The 14,422-nt window shown below is 38.2% G+C and overlaps 1 protein-coding gene across 4 annotated transcripts in view; it reads right to left on the bottom strand.

The window, feature by feature from the left end:
- The window catches only part of CPNE4 (copine 4), a 419,473-nt gene that overhangs the window by 119,090 nt on the left and 285,961 nt on the right, over positions 1–14,422 (bottom strand). The gene's annotated exons all lie outside the window — the stretch shown is intronic.

Raw genomic sequence — 14,422 nt, forward strand, 5'->3', positions numbered from 1 at the left:
AATTAAATAGGGTCAATGGAGAGGAAAAAAAAAAAAAAAAACAAAGTATAGCTTCAGACTTCTGTAACCCCTTAGGCTCCCAGTAGAAAAAGCTACTTATAGATTTTCAGACTAGATTAATCAATCAATAAGCATTTTTAAAAATGCTCCCACTATTTGCTAAGTAAAATGGGTAAAAAAGACCAAAGTGGAAGTCTGTCCTCAGGAAGTTAACACTCTGTCAGGGGAAGGCCTGAAACGCTGTACATTTTCATAGTGCGAATGCACCTTTGGGAACAGAGGCAATGGGTAGGGGGAGGAGATGGAATGCAAGACCTAAAAATGAAGCTATTGTATTTGTCACCTGTACGAATCTATTTTTGAAAGTCTTCATTAGAAAGTCATCAAGGAAATCATTAGCAATCCAACATAGCCAAATCAAGGACCAGTAATTGAGGTTCTCTCCATGATTCAGTGTCAAGACACAAAACAAGAACAGAATTGAGTGCCATCCATGAAGCTATTATTAGCGTAAGCTCTTCTCCTCTCCTCTCCACCCCTTATTTTGTGACAAAAAGTTTAGTCAAGCATTAAGGTGCTAATGGATGCATTCCATATAATGCCCAAAGCCAAATAACTTCCTAAGAATCTGGTTGAAATCAGGTGCTTAGATCAAGAGAACAAAAACTCCCATTATTCCCAGAAAGAGAGAATTCATCCTCAAAGACGAGTGAATCACACCTGCTCCAGCTAATAGACACAGTGATTTCAAAATGCCTCCTAGATTTGTCTCTCTGTTAGCAGGACTCGGTACCAAGAATATATTATCATCTCCTGGTTTGATAGAAAGATCTGAGTTCAAAGTCTGTTTCTGACAGTGACTGTAAGCTATGGGACATTGGTCAAGACTCTTCACCAGTCTCTGTCTTGGTTCCATTAGTAAAATGGTGGGAGAGGACTAGAACAGAAGTGTCAAACTCAAATAGGAACAGGGGATATGTAGTGATTTGTTTAGTTTTTCAGTCATGTCCAATTCTTTGTGACTTTTTGGGGTTTTTTTTGGCAAAGGTATTAGAGTGGTTTGTTATTTCCTTCTCCATTGTACCCCCATTTTATAGATGAGGAATTGAGGTAAACAGAAGCAGAAGTTAAATGATTTGCCCAACATGACATACATAGCTAGTGAGAGTCTAAGGCTGGATTTGAACTCAGGATTTCTTGAATCCAGGACCAAGGTTCTATATACTATATCACCTAGATGACTTAGAAAACCACAATTCAAATACCTTGTTCTGTATTTTTACTTTTTTTATTAAACATTTTTCAATTCTATGTTGATTTGGATACTATAGAGCAGGCAGCTTGCCTTCCAAGAGATTGATACTTCTGGACTAGATGATCTCTGAGTAGGTAGCATCATAGTGGATAGAGCAATTGACCTGGAGGTGGTAAGTTCTTAAGTTCAAATCTGACCATATAAAATTACTAGCTGTGTGACCCTGAGCAAGTCATTTAACATATTTGTCTAAATTCCTCATCTGTAAAATGAGGATACACTGGAGAAGGAAATAGCAAACTACTCCAGTATCGTGCCAAGAAAACCCCAAACAGGGTCATGAAGAGTTGTACATGCTGGGAAATGACTGCCCGAACAAAGATATTAGCAATCTCTAGCTCTCTAATTTTAGGCCTAAAGCACCACAGGAATTTGTAGGCATCCATTTTAGTCTCTTTGCTAACATCCCAAGAAGAATGGCTCTTGAAGTACCTGGAGACCATAAAGAGAATGGATGTATTCATTCACAATGGAAAATGGCAAGATCAGCACAATTAATTGGTGGGAGCTGGACTTCCTGATTCACAACTAGGACCCCGACTCCTCCTAGGAGCAAATTCATTTTTAATATAGAAGAAACTCTGTCTTGTGACTCTATCCTTCTATTCCTGCAGGCAGCTCCCCCAAGTGAATCTGGGATCATGATAGAATGTGCCATCTATCAGAACTGTAGGTTCTACTGGAGCTCAGGGGCTACTGACACCGATTCCTCAGCTTCACTGTTAGACATAAAGACACATTATTAAATAAAAATATCTTTCTATTCTATTGTTATTGGACAGTTCTTTTAGCATGGTGTGTGGCACACAGTCAGCCCTTTGGAACAGAGGATCATAGATTCAGAGCTCAAAGGAGACTTCAGAAGTTATAGGTCCAATCCTCGTATTTTATGGATGGGGAAACTGAGTCCCTAAGAAGTTAAGTGACCTTGTGGAATTGAGAGTTTCCTTGGGCTAGAACTGAGGCAGCTAGTTTGGAGTCAGGAGGAACTGAGTTCAAATCCAACCTCAGATACTCATTAGCTGTCACCCTGGCAAGTCACTTAACTCTGTTTCCCTCAGTTTCCTCTTCAGTAAAATGAACTGGAAAAGGAAGGGCAAGACACTCTAGAATCTTGGTCAAAAAAACCCAAAACAACAACAACAACAACAACAACAACAACAACAACAACAACAACAACAACAACAACAACAGAAACACTAAATGAGATCATGAAGAGTCACATGCAATTGAGACAGTTTATATGGCAGTACATTTACTTGAAAAGCAGGTTGATCCAGAATCACACTGTTATAGGACCACAAATAGGGACAAACCCCTGTTTCACGCATCTTCACAGAAGTGAAGTCCACAGACCACACAGTCTCATACCCAGGCAATGGTGGATCCAATGCTAAACTTGGGATTATTGGAATCCTGCCTCAGACACTTACTAGATAAACTATTTAACCTCTCAGTTTCATGTTCTTTATTTGTAAAAATAGAGATAATAATAATTTCTACTTCGTAGTGTTGAAAAAATCAAACAAAATAAACCTACATAAAAGATTCTGTGAACCCTAAGTGCAATTAAAACATTATTATTTTTATTATTATCACTGTTTTTTGATGGTATGTGTCAACACCCCCATTTAATGACAAGACATGATTTAATTGTCATTTGCCTTAAAATCCAGTTTTTTTTTTCCCTATTATGCCATGCTGCCTTTCAGATGAGTTGGCTGGCTGAACAGATGGTCCCTTCCTTCCTCATTCCTCATGTACATCCTCTAACAGGAAATGCTCACATGAAAATGAATGCCCTTCCTCTTCTTTCATCAAAGGTAAACTAATAGCTGTATTCAGTTGTTTCAAGAGTGAATTACAGAGGAAGGACCTAAAATAAAATCCAAAGAGGGTCTCCAGAGAGCCCTGGATTTGAAAATGTTCCTCTTCCATTTTTTTGTTTCATGATATCTTTGGCATCTAGAATTGACAGTTATTTGTTGATTAGTCTTTGTAAGTCCTGGGTTAATTACACATATTTAATAATGTCACCTTTATGTTACAAGTGGGAAAATGCAGATTCAGAGAAAGCAAAGAAGATCCTCTTGAAAACGCTACTAATTTTCTTTGCTGGATTAAGCACTTTGAATGTATATCAAAGAAAGGCCAGATCCAGTAAATAAATTAGGAACCAGTCAAGTTAAATCCTGTGCAATTACATAAGGGGTGGATTGAAGGCAAGATTCCACTCTTCAAAGATGACTAGAACTGGCATCCTTTCTGAGAGCAGAGATCAGGAATTTTTCCTCCCATCACACTTTTAAAGGATGCTACAGCTCCAAGAGTTGCCATTAGTATTCTTTCCTACAGTCCCAGCATAAATAGTTATTCATTCTGGGTGAACAGCTATTTCCCAAGCTGTTGAATAATACATACTTTTTCTGTAAATAAAGAAGAGTCAAAATAGGCAAGGGAACACAGGGAACCAAGATTACAGGAGATCGGGGGGAAACTTGGGGCCTCTAGAGGAACTTTATGAGTGATCAAAAGAGTGCAAAAACATGAAACAACAAAAAGGAGGGAGAATTGACCTTGTTTAGTCAGTCTGACTACCATCTGTCCAAAAAACAGACAATATATTTTCCCCTTTCACTGGTGTCATATAAAACAGAAGAGGAAAATACTCTGAGAAATAGTTCTCTGGGTTTTTAACTTGCATTCTCTTAAAGTAGAGTTTATCTATTAAAAATAAATAAATCTGTAACCTACTTTCCAGTCTTCAAAATGATCCAAAAATATTCCTAACTAGACCTAGGTAAGAATCCTGAGTTCAAATCTAGCTTCAGATACTTACAGATACTAGCTGTCACTTAATCTCAGTCTCATTCAAGTTTCCTACAACTGTAAAATGGGGATAATAATAGCATCTACTTCATAAGAATGATGTGAGGCTCAAAAGAGGTAACCCCTCCCCCCCTCTCTCTATATGTATGTATGTATGTGTGTGTGTGTGTGTGTGTGTGTGTGTGTATATATATACATATATATATATACTAACTTATTATCATTATGTTGTTGTTATTATTGTTGACAGTTAAAGTATTTATTATGTTTGGTTATGCATACCACAGCTTAAGAAAGATATTGATTAGCAAGAGAATAGTTAGAAAAAACCAAGATGATGAAAAGCTTTGGGTTATTGTGATATGAGAAATCCTCAGGAACTGGGGATATTTAGCTCAAAGAAGAGAAGACTCAAGGTGTTATATCATATATATGCTCAAGAATCTGATGCAGGAATAGACTTGTTCAGTTCAATCCCAGATGGAAGAATAAGGAATAATGAGAGGAAGCTGCAAAGGAGCACATTTAAGTTTGCTATCTGAAAAAAAAATTCCTAATAGAGTTTTCTAAAAGTGAAATAGATTGCCTCAGGAGGAAATATATCTCCTTATTCAGAGACTGACTAAATCCTTGTTTGGTATGTTAGAATAGAGATTTCTTTGGGGTATGGGTTGGACTAAACGACCTGAGGTCCTTTTTTGCTTTAAATCTTTTAAAAGTATTAATTTTATTGATATCTTTTATTTTTATGTTTTGTTTTAGAAAAGTATCTTTCCCCTCCCCTATTTGGTAAAGTATCTTCTGTAATATAGAATAAAAAAGAGAGAAAAAATCAGTTCAGCAAGACTAACCAACAAAACAATACAATCTCCCATCATGTGCAATGTTTCATACTTGTAGTCTCCTACTTTGCAAAGAAGGAAGGAGGGTCTAGATTTAAGTCTGATACTAATAATCTTTATTTGAATAATCTATTCACCCACATACAGATTTGTCTTCTGTCTTTGTAGGATATGGGCTTCTCAAGAGAAGCATCTTGATTTCACATATACTCAACCAAAAAGCAAGGGACATTATCAACAATAAATGGTCATGAAATGAGTTGGATTTGTGCTCAATACTCCTTTCCAATGGAAATTAGCCAGACACAGTGTTTCCTGTTATATAGAAGCTACATGTGTCCAAATTCTGTCGGTTTTTAATATTTCCCAACTCTAAAAAGATGAGTTGCTGAAGCCAGAAGGGACACTTTCCCAGTAATACATCGACTTCCGAAAATGCATGCTGGACACATAGACTGCCAATGGAGTGACCAATAGAACCAATTCATCTGGCAGCTGCTTAGTGGGCAGTGCTGCCCAAAGTGGTCATTAATAATTAGGATCCAGATATATTTATTTAAATAACTATCAATGAGGAATGAGTTGTTACTACATTAGCTTCTTTTTGGGGGTGTGAAGCTAAAAGAAGAGACACTTATAGCTCAAGAAATGATCATTACAGAAATGATGGTTGGCTACAAATCTTATTTTTCACCTCTGTATTGTTACAGAAGTAACCACAGAGAAGACACACTGGCTCTGGGAGTGAACAAGAACATGGACATCAGTGCATGATTAAAGCCTCCAAATTGGCTGACTGCACTCACCATCTGGCTGAAGTGGATGTACTTGTCAAAGGTTCTTTCAGTTAATTATTTAAATCCCACATTTTGGGTCATGGCTGAAGATTTTAGAGTTTCCCTGAGAGATTTGTCTTTTGGGAGGTCTATATCTGGCATTTGATGTGTGTGGGGAAGCTCCAGGTATGGGAATTCCCTCCATCAATAAAAACTGGCATACTGTCCATGACTTAGTTAACTAGGGACACCGAGAAGTCAAGAGTTGGCTTGGCTTATGATCATAGAGCTTACTAGTATGTATCATAGAAAAAACTTGGACCCAGGTATTACTGAACCCACAATAGCTTTCTATCTACTATTCTATGCCATTTCTCATAGGAATTAAAATATAGGAGATTAAAATGGTCTTCTCTTTCTTGGAGTAAGCTCTTACCTCAAGGGAAATTGAGCCATTTAGTAATTGGTATGCAACACAATGCTCTATGGTAGCTAAGCTGACCCTTCACTCTGGGAGACAGACAAGTACTTTGATACAGACACAAAATAGTCAGCTCTCTTTTTTTGTTCTATTAACAGGACGATGGAATAGAATTGCAGGATGTATCTATAAAGTAACATATATATCCCAATAAAATCAGGAGGTTATATGCTTATCCAACGGTACTTCCCCCACTAAGAACATGGAAGAAAACTCCTTTTTTGGAATTCTTTTATTAACTACATTTTAAGCTGCAAACTATTGATCAGAGACTTGGCTCTGGATAACTTTTGGCTATTAAAACAAATCCACCTTCAAATAATGAAGATTTGCCATCACTGAGAATATTCACAGGGATTTTCTAGATGCTTAGAAAGCAATTCAAAATAAAGATGCTTCAGAGCTATTTTGGGCAATAGCAGCATCCTTAGATAGATAGTTGTCTCCCAAGGTGACTCTGAAGGACAACACTCACTTGTATATTCATGTTCTGATATGTTTGTTTTAAAAATCAGTTACATTGTTTTATTTTATATTCAATAGGGCGATATCTTGGAGAATTGTTTTTGACAGTTTGAAGCTTATGTGCCAAAGATAGTGCTTTTAGTGATTAGTGCTCATTGCTACCATCAAATGACCCTCAACAATGTTTTATAAAAGTCCATATTCTCATCCTACTTCTCCTCCAGAGAGTCCCTGGATGCTCCAAGGGCTGGCCCTGGGAAAATGGTTTTATCTTTGAGTCTCTTCCACTATTTGGTAACCCTTCCCTCCCAGGTCTCAAGTGTCCATTGCCTTAAAATTGCCTTTTATCTCTAGTTTCTTTCATGCCTGGGATTAGAACCCAAAAGTCCTCAGTCCTAGACATTTTTAAAGTCTCAATCTCATCTTCTGTTTATCCCTAGAACTTATTTGAGACAATCTGATTATTCCAGAATCTTACATTTACTGGTTGACTAAATGCGAACGGCACTCATTTCTCTTCCATCAATTCCCTCCAGTTCTACCAGAAGACCATTTTGTCAATGCACAAAAAAGAGCTGAAATCTTTTCTATCCATAAGGACATGAAATAAATTTATATTTAAAAGTAGAGCATAAAGCAGATTTTTTCTTTAATCTCAAATTAATCCCACTCCACTACATACTTACTCCACTCCCTATGCTTGTTTTCAAAATAAACATTTGAATTGAGACTGGTCTCAAAATTGCCTGTGGCTAAGACCCTAAAATTTATAGCTGGAAAGGACCTCTGAGATCTTCTGGAGATTCTAAGTCAGACTACTGCTATTATTATTCATGTGAGAAAACCAAAGCCCAGAGAGATAAGTGACCTACTCAAAGTCTCACAAGACATAAATGATGGAGGCAGGGATTAAACATATGCTGTTTCTTTTCCATTAGAATGTGAGCTCTGAGTAGAGTCTGACTTACTTTTTAATTGTAGAAACAAAGCACACTATGTTTTGAACATAGTAAATGCCTCATTATTCATTTACTAATTCATTTTGACACCCAAATCATGACTTAAGTAAAACAGAAATGTAAATTCTGGAATATATGGTGCACAATTTCATCATTATTTTTTTAAATAGAAAATTAATTATTGTTGTTTCATTTGAACTGAAGCAGTCTCTCTCCTACACAACATTTCCCTCCTATCTCCCTCATTTCTACCACCAAACCCCCCCCCATCACATTTGTAGGGAGCATTTCTCTAACTAGAAATGAGTCTGTGGTTTGGAAGGGCTCTCTTCTCTTCAAGAAATGGCTTGGAGTAGTGAGGGCAACAATATCATAAAATACTCTTCTTACAACAACTTCTTGAGGTACAATAGAAACTGCAAAAATTCTAATTTATGGATATTAAAACTGATATTCAGAGGCATTAAAATGATTATTTAACATCAGTGGCTACTAAATTGTTGTTCTTAGGGTGATTGTATAGTAAAGGGGAAAAAACACTGTTTGGAATCAAACCCAGTTCTAATTCCAACTCTGATATTAACTATGATTTTCAACAAGTTGCTTTGCTTCTTGGACCTCATTTTTCTTGGAGATCATTTGACAATTCTACTTGAGTTTTTGAAGATAGCCTTTTAGAGAGAAAAAGAATAAGCACATGGCCCCAGGGCTGGAGGAGCATGATGTGGAGAAACTTGGGCTTAATTAACTACCTTGAGTTGTGCCAGTGGTGCTGGTCCAAAAGGGAGATGGGGAGGTTGACTTTTTAGCAATCCTATTCACAAAGTACACTCTCAGATCAACTCTTGCATTTTGACCCTCTTCTCCACCTTCATTCTCCACCTTTATTCACATACCTAACACATTAGTTCTGGAAGAGGGAGCTGGAATAATCTGCTTCCCATTTGATGTCTGAACTCTCCCTTTACCATCATTACTCGGTAACCTCTCCTTTGAATTTCATTTGCTCAAAATTTTCCATTCAGTCTAAATCATGACAACTGCCATGCTAGATCCCCTTTTCAAGGATTTCTAAACCTGGTTCCCCATCTATTCCTCCTTCCCGTATCTGCCCTGATACTAGAGAATATCAACATCCTTAAACTCTTTAATTTCTATTTCTCTATACTCCTTAGGTCTCATGACTTATTCCTTCTCTCTACTTCAGCCACACTCAAGAAGAGTCATACCTTGGATTTTACTATTGCCCATAAAGGTTCTACTTCCTTCATTAAAAACATTGATATTTCTCTATCCGACCATAACCTTTCTATTGTTCCATCTCTCCCTGTTCCTCATCATTCCTAAAACTTTCTTTGCCTTCATTAAGACCTTGTTTCTCTCTATTTCTCAGTACTTTTTTAGTATTGCTCTGCCTTTACTACCTTTTCTCACTATTATGACCCTACAGTGAATCATTTCAACTGAAACTTCCCTCTGCCCTTGAACCTCTTCCCCCCTTTCCCTAGGAAAGCTCATTCTCTGCCAAGCCTCAGTTCTGATTATTCTTGCCAATTGCCTTCTCTGCCCTTATTCACTTTACTGTTGGAAATAGAGTTGGAGAACTGCAATTATTGGTATATTATAAATTCATTTTATCCAATTTCCATAAGGTCTTAACTATAATAAGTGGGAATCTTAGATGATTATTTTATAGATGAGGAAATGGAGACCAAGGTGGGAGGAGGTGAAGAGACTGGCTCAATTGCACATGGTAGTAAATAGTAGCATGATTGCCAGACATTCTAGGCTCAACATTGCCTTGGTTGTATTTTTTTAACTAGAGCCGATTGCTTTCTGCACAGTTTGTCCCTTGAAAAGGATTATGGGAAGAACATCCACTCTAGTTTTCACTGTCAAGCAATGATAAGGTGGTGCCTTGTGATAGACATGAGTCTTGTTCCGAGTTCAAGTCCTACTTCTGACACCCTTTGGCTGGTTATCCTGAACAAATCATCTTTAGAGCTACAAGGATATCTCAAATACTATAAACATTCTAGAAACAGAAGTGGGACAGTGACTTTGCAGTTCAGAAGCTCTGACTCATATCCTTAGATCCTTACTCGAAATGTTATATCTTCATTAGACAGAGAGAATTCCTATGGCAGGGACTGGCTTTGACCCTTCTTTGCATTTCTTCGATTAGCACACACTAGGTACTTAATATTTATCGACTCACTAACTTACTGGTTGACCTCATGGAAAATCATATAATCTTGCTGAACCTCAGTTTCCTCATCTGTAAAATGAGAGAGTTGGACTCATTTGTTTATAAGGTTCTAAACCTATGAGTCACTTACATTGGTTTAGAGACTTTTCTCTTTGGGAATTCCTTATAAAATCATAAGCAGGACCATAAATAAGTTTGATGGCTCCATGAAAGAGAGCAGACACAGGAAGAAATGAATGCTTGTGAAATAGTTAATGACTAAAAAATAAAGAACTATATAGATGCAAAAATGACTAAAGTACTAAAGACAGCTTGGTTTTATATTTCCAATTTTATCCACGGAACAAATACAGCACAAAAGCGCATTCCAGAATGCCAGCCTGGGTTTAGCCAATCGATGTCTCACAAGCACAGTATGGCTGATAATATGGCTTTATTGCAGCTATGAAAGAGCTCCAAAGATTAAACTGGCAGCAGCTTTGACCCCTCATTAATGGGTGAACTTTACAAGCATACTGAAGGTATAAATAGGGCCATGCTCCATGCTGACCGGGAGAGGGGATCTGAAAGCCTTCATTTTTAGCAGCAAATTATTCAGCTCCCCAGAGATCACCCAGGAGGGCTACACTTGGGGAAAGGACTTTTGAACCCTGGGAACAATCTGCAATCTATTGGTCTGGTCTTCCTGGGCCAAGATTTCTATTAGGCAGAATTCCAATTACTTGGAGCCCTAATTATAGGCTTTTACCCTTTCTCCAACTTCATTAGCAAAGAATAGGAGTAGAGAGTAGAGAGAAGAGGAGGGGTAAAGAGGGCTGGATGTGAATTAATTATGCATAATTATCTCTTCCCTCGTGTAATTCTTTAAATACCTATCCATACCATTAGCAGCACAGGTGATGGAGAGTTAGTGCCCCCAGCCAAAGGCTAGGGCCTCTAATAAATGTGATCCTCGCTATAAAAAGAAATAAGTTGGATTCATTATCGAGTCAGCCCCCAAAGACTTTGATCAGTATTTGATCTGGTCCCTCCTGCCTCATCAAATTTTTCACCCCCTTGCCTTTCTGCCATTACCTCGTCTGGGGGAAGTTAATCATCATTATGTCAAGGTCAAATGCCAGTATGTGGAGGAATTCCCTTTCCTTCCACAAAGGCTTGGGTGGGCCACGCATGGCTCATTTCTATCAGTAGCCGCCAACATCAGTATTGGAGTTTATGCTAAATTACAAATACACAGAAGTTGCCTACCTAAGTGGGCAAAATAACTTCTCAGCAAACTTGGATGTTGCTTCTCTCTGCAAATGGATATTGATCTACTTCCTAATATGGTATAATCCTACCATATCCCGTGGACCTTCTCTCTTATCACAGCAGCACAGCTGGGCACAAACCAGAGAGAACTTTGGGGGTAGGGGTGGGGTGGGTAATCTAGGAGCAAGTTTGCCAAATAGGGTGGAAGTCACAGAAGATGGGGCAGCTGAGGTTGGAGAAATCAGAGGGAGGAATTGTGGGTAAGGGAAGAGTTACTGGTTTTGTGTGCATTCCATGGTCTACTGGTAACAAACAGGCTACTCAAAGAGACTGGCATTTTACATAACCAGCCATTGAGTGAACTGTACTGGGAAGCAATCATAAGGCAGGTTTAGAGAGAGGCAATCTTAAGACCATCGTAAGCTATTTAGTCCAAGGCACTCGTTTTCCAGATGAAAAATTGAAGTTCAGAAAAGTTAAATGACCAAGGTCACAAAAACAGGAGTAAGCAGATATAGGTTTTTTTTTTTTGTTTGTTTGTTTTTTTGGCAAGCAGATATGGGAATTAAATTCTGGGAAGAATTACTCACTTTGAATAATGTTTGACAGTCTTTTTTTTTTTTGTCTGGATGTTAGTAAGAGAGGCTTTGCATAGAATGCTTTTGGTTTGACTTTGATATTTGGAGAGAAGGTACAAGAGAAATCTGGTACTTTAGGAAAGTGTCTGATGATTGTCTTGTGGTTTCAGGCATGGGCTGATGCTTTTACATTCTTGTTTTTGGTTTTGTTTAGTTTGGGAAACAAATGCATAGAGATTTTTTTTTATTTGTTTGTTTTCAGGTTATTGGATTTTTAACCTGTTCTGAGCTGAATTTGTTTGTCAACTGATGGAGTGGAAAGCAGAGAGAAACAAATGATCAGTTTATAAACAGGCTCAGGAGGAGCTTAGATGATAAAGACTGGCTAGATCAGCCCCAATCACCCAGAGGTGGGAGGACATGCAGCTAGGGATCCAGAGTGTAACTGATGAGTGCCTGACTCCAAAGGAATTCTACCAATCTCCGTTTAACCTTATGCATTTGAATAGCCCTTGATCAGAACATTCAAGAACAGTAGGAGTTTGTTCACTTTAGATTAGAACACCAAGCTCCCTTTGTCTACTCTGATGTAAAAACTCAGCTTGGGGATGGAGTCAAGATGACAGAGAAAAGACAGAGATTCCCCTGAGCTTTCCCAAATTCTCCTTCAAACAACTTTAAATAATTCACCAAAATTGAATTAGTGGGGGGCAGCTAGGTGCCACAGTGGATAGAGCACCAGCCCTGAATTCAGGAGGACCTGAGTTCAAATCTGGTCTCAGACACTTAACACTTCCTAGATGTGTGACCCTGGGCAAGTCACTTAACCCCAGCCTGGGGGGGGGGGGAGAGTAAAATTGAATTAGTGCACATCTGCAATATTTGTTGCTTTCCCCTTCAATTAATTTAAAAAAAAAGAAAAGAAAAAGAAAAAAGAAAAAAATATTAAAAAAAATAAACAATGAGAGAAGAAAAGTGGGTTGGAGAATGGCCATTCTAGGATAAGAAAGGTGCAATGGTTCTGGATGTTCAAGGCCAAGGAAGCCCCAGATGCTAAGGGAAGGTACAGGTTGACACAAGCTGAAGCATGGGAAGTCAGGAGTAGAACTTGGAGGGGAACAAAGGCTGAAAAAGAAAATTTGAAAAAGAAAAGAAAAATCATACAACTAGCTAATTAGAAGCCTGGGAGTGGCCCTCAGATCTCCTGAGGCACTCCCCTTTTCACACTATTTCAGGGTTCTTACATGGAGCACTTCTCTATAAGCAAATGAACATTAACTGGAATATAAAAATAGCTGCCCTTTTATCCTGGGACCAACTAAACAAGTCTTGACTTTTCTAGCTCTAGAGCTTTGCATTAGACCTTCCGGGCACACTAGTAAAACTTGTAGAGTTCAGGACTGTGGTAGGACAATGGACTTTGCCCCAGATGTCAACCTCTGGTGTGAGGAGCTGTGCTTCCTCATTCTCACACTTTACAGGTTGGTTGGGACATGCCCCTGAAGGGTTGCATGGGGAAGATGAGAGGTGCCATCCTAGAGAAGCAGTGTTTATTTTACAGATAAGAAACTGAAGCTCAGGGAGAGTTCTAGCCAGCATCAGGATTGAGATTTGACCTGGAGTCTCATCACCAAAAGTCACCTCTTTGTCTACAGTATCCTGGCTCTGTTGCACAGCAGAGGACAGGGATCAAAGGTATGTAGTATAGACTCTCCTCTTAGTCTGGTCTAGGGGTTTTATTTACCACTACACAAATCACTTGTTATTCCTGCTTTCAACAATTCTGCACAGCTAGAGAATATCTTTCACAAAGGACACCGAAAGCAGGGAAATTGATTGCTTGTCACTACATGGAATGTAGTGGCTATGGGCTATCATTTTCATATCACCAGTACAATATACCAGATACCTGATTATTGAAGGCACATCTTGTGAAACTCTGCTGCTAGTGCTGATAAGATAAATAAATCCCTTTGAGTGAACATCCCACCCAGGTACATAAACTAGAGATCTTGAAGCCCCAAAGCTCAAATCTCCATTCATCAAAGGCTGATGAAGTTTCACTAAGTCCTTTTAGATTGCAGGACAATTGACCTAATATGTCAGTGTGAGAAAGAAGAGAAGAAACAAGATGTCTGATTAATGGGTCAAGTCCAGCTGCAGTTGATGAATGGTAATAAGAAACCCGGATATCAAAACTTCAAGCAAAATAACAACCTTTGAATTAACTACATGACCCATGAGGGTGATTGAATCACAAAAAGCATTTATTATTTTGGGGGGCTCAATTATCCAGATGTCTTCATTGCCTTGTCCAATATCACCATAAAACTGTCTAAAGTCGCCCAGCTCCTATGTTTTGATTGATATCAGAACTGCACTCCCCAGGGAATCTGGGTCTGTCCTTTTACATTCTCTCTTTCCTTTTTTCTCTTTTTTTTAGACCTTCTTAAACTTTTCCCACTCGTAACCCTTTTTGCCCAGGAAATTTTTATATGACATAAGTATATAGGTTTGTAAGATAGGTATATAAATCAAACATTTACTAATAAAAAATCATAATTTTGTGACCCCCATATTCAGTTATGAGACTCCACATGGGGTCATGATCCCCCCGTTTAAGAAGCTGGGTGATTATTCGCATAAAAATTAATTACTCTTCTCATATCTTTGAATTCTTTTTCCCCTTTATATTATTGTTTGTGAATATTTGAAAT

Source organism: Sminthopsis crassicaudata, chromosome 5, assembly GCF_048593235.1.
Source record: "Sminthopsis crassicaudata isolate SCR6 chromosome 5, ASM4859323v1, whole genome shotgun sequence".
Taxonomy (NCBI): domain Eukaryota; kingdom Metazoa; phylum Chordata; class Mammalia; order Dasyuromorphia; family Dasyuridae; genus Sminthopsis; species Sminthopsis crassicaudata.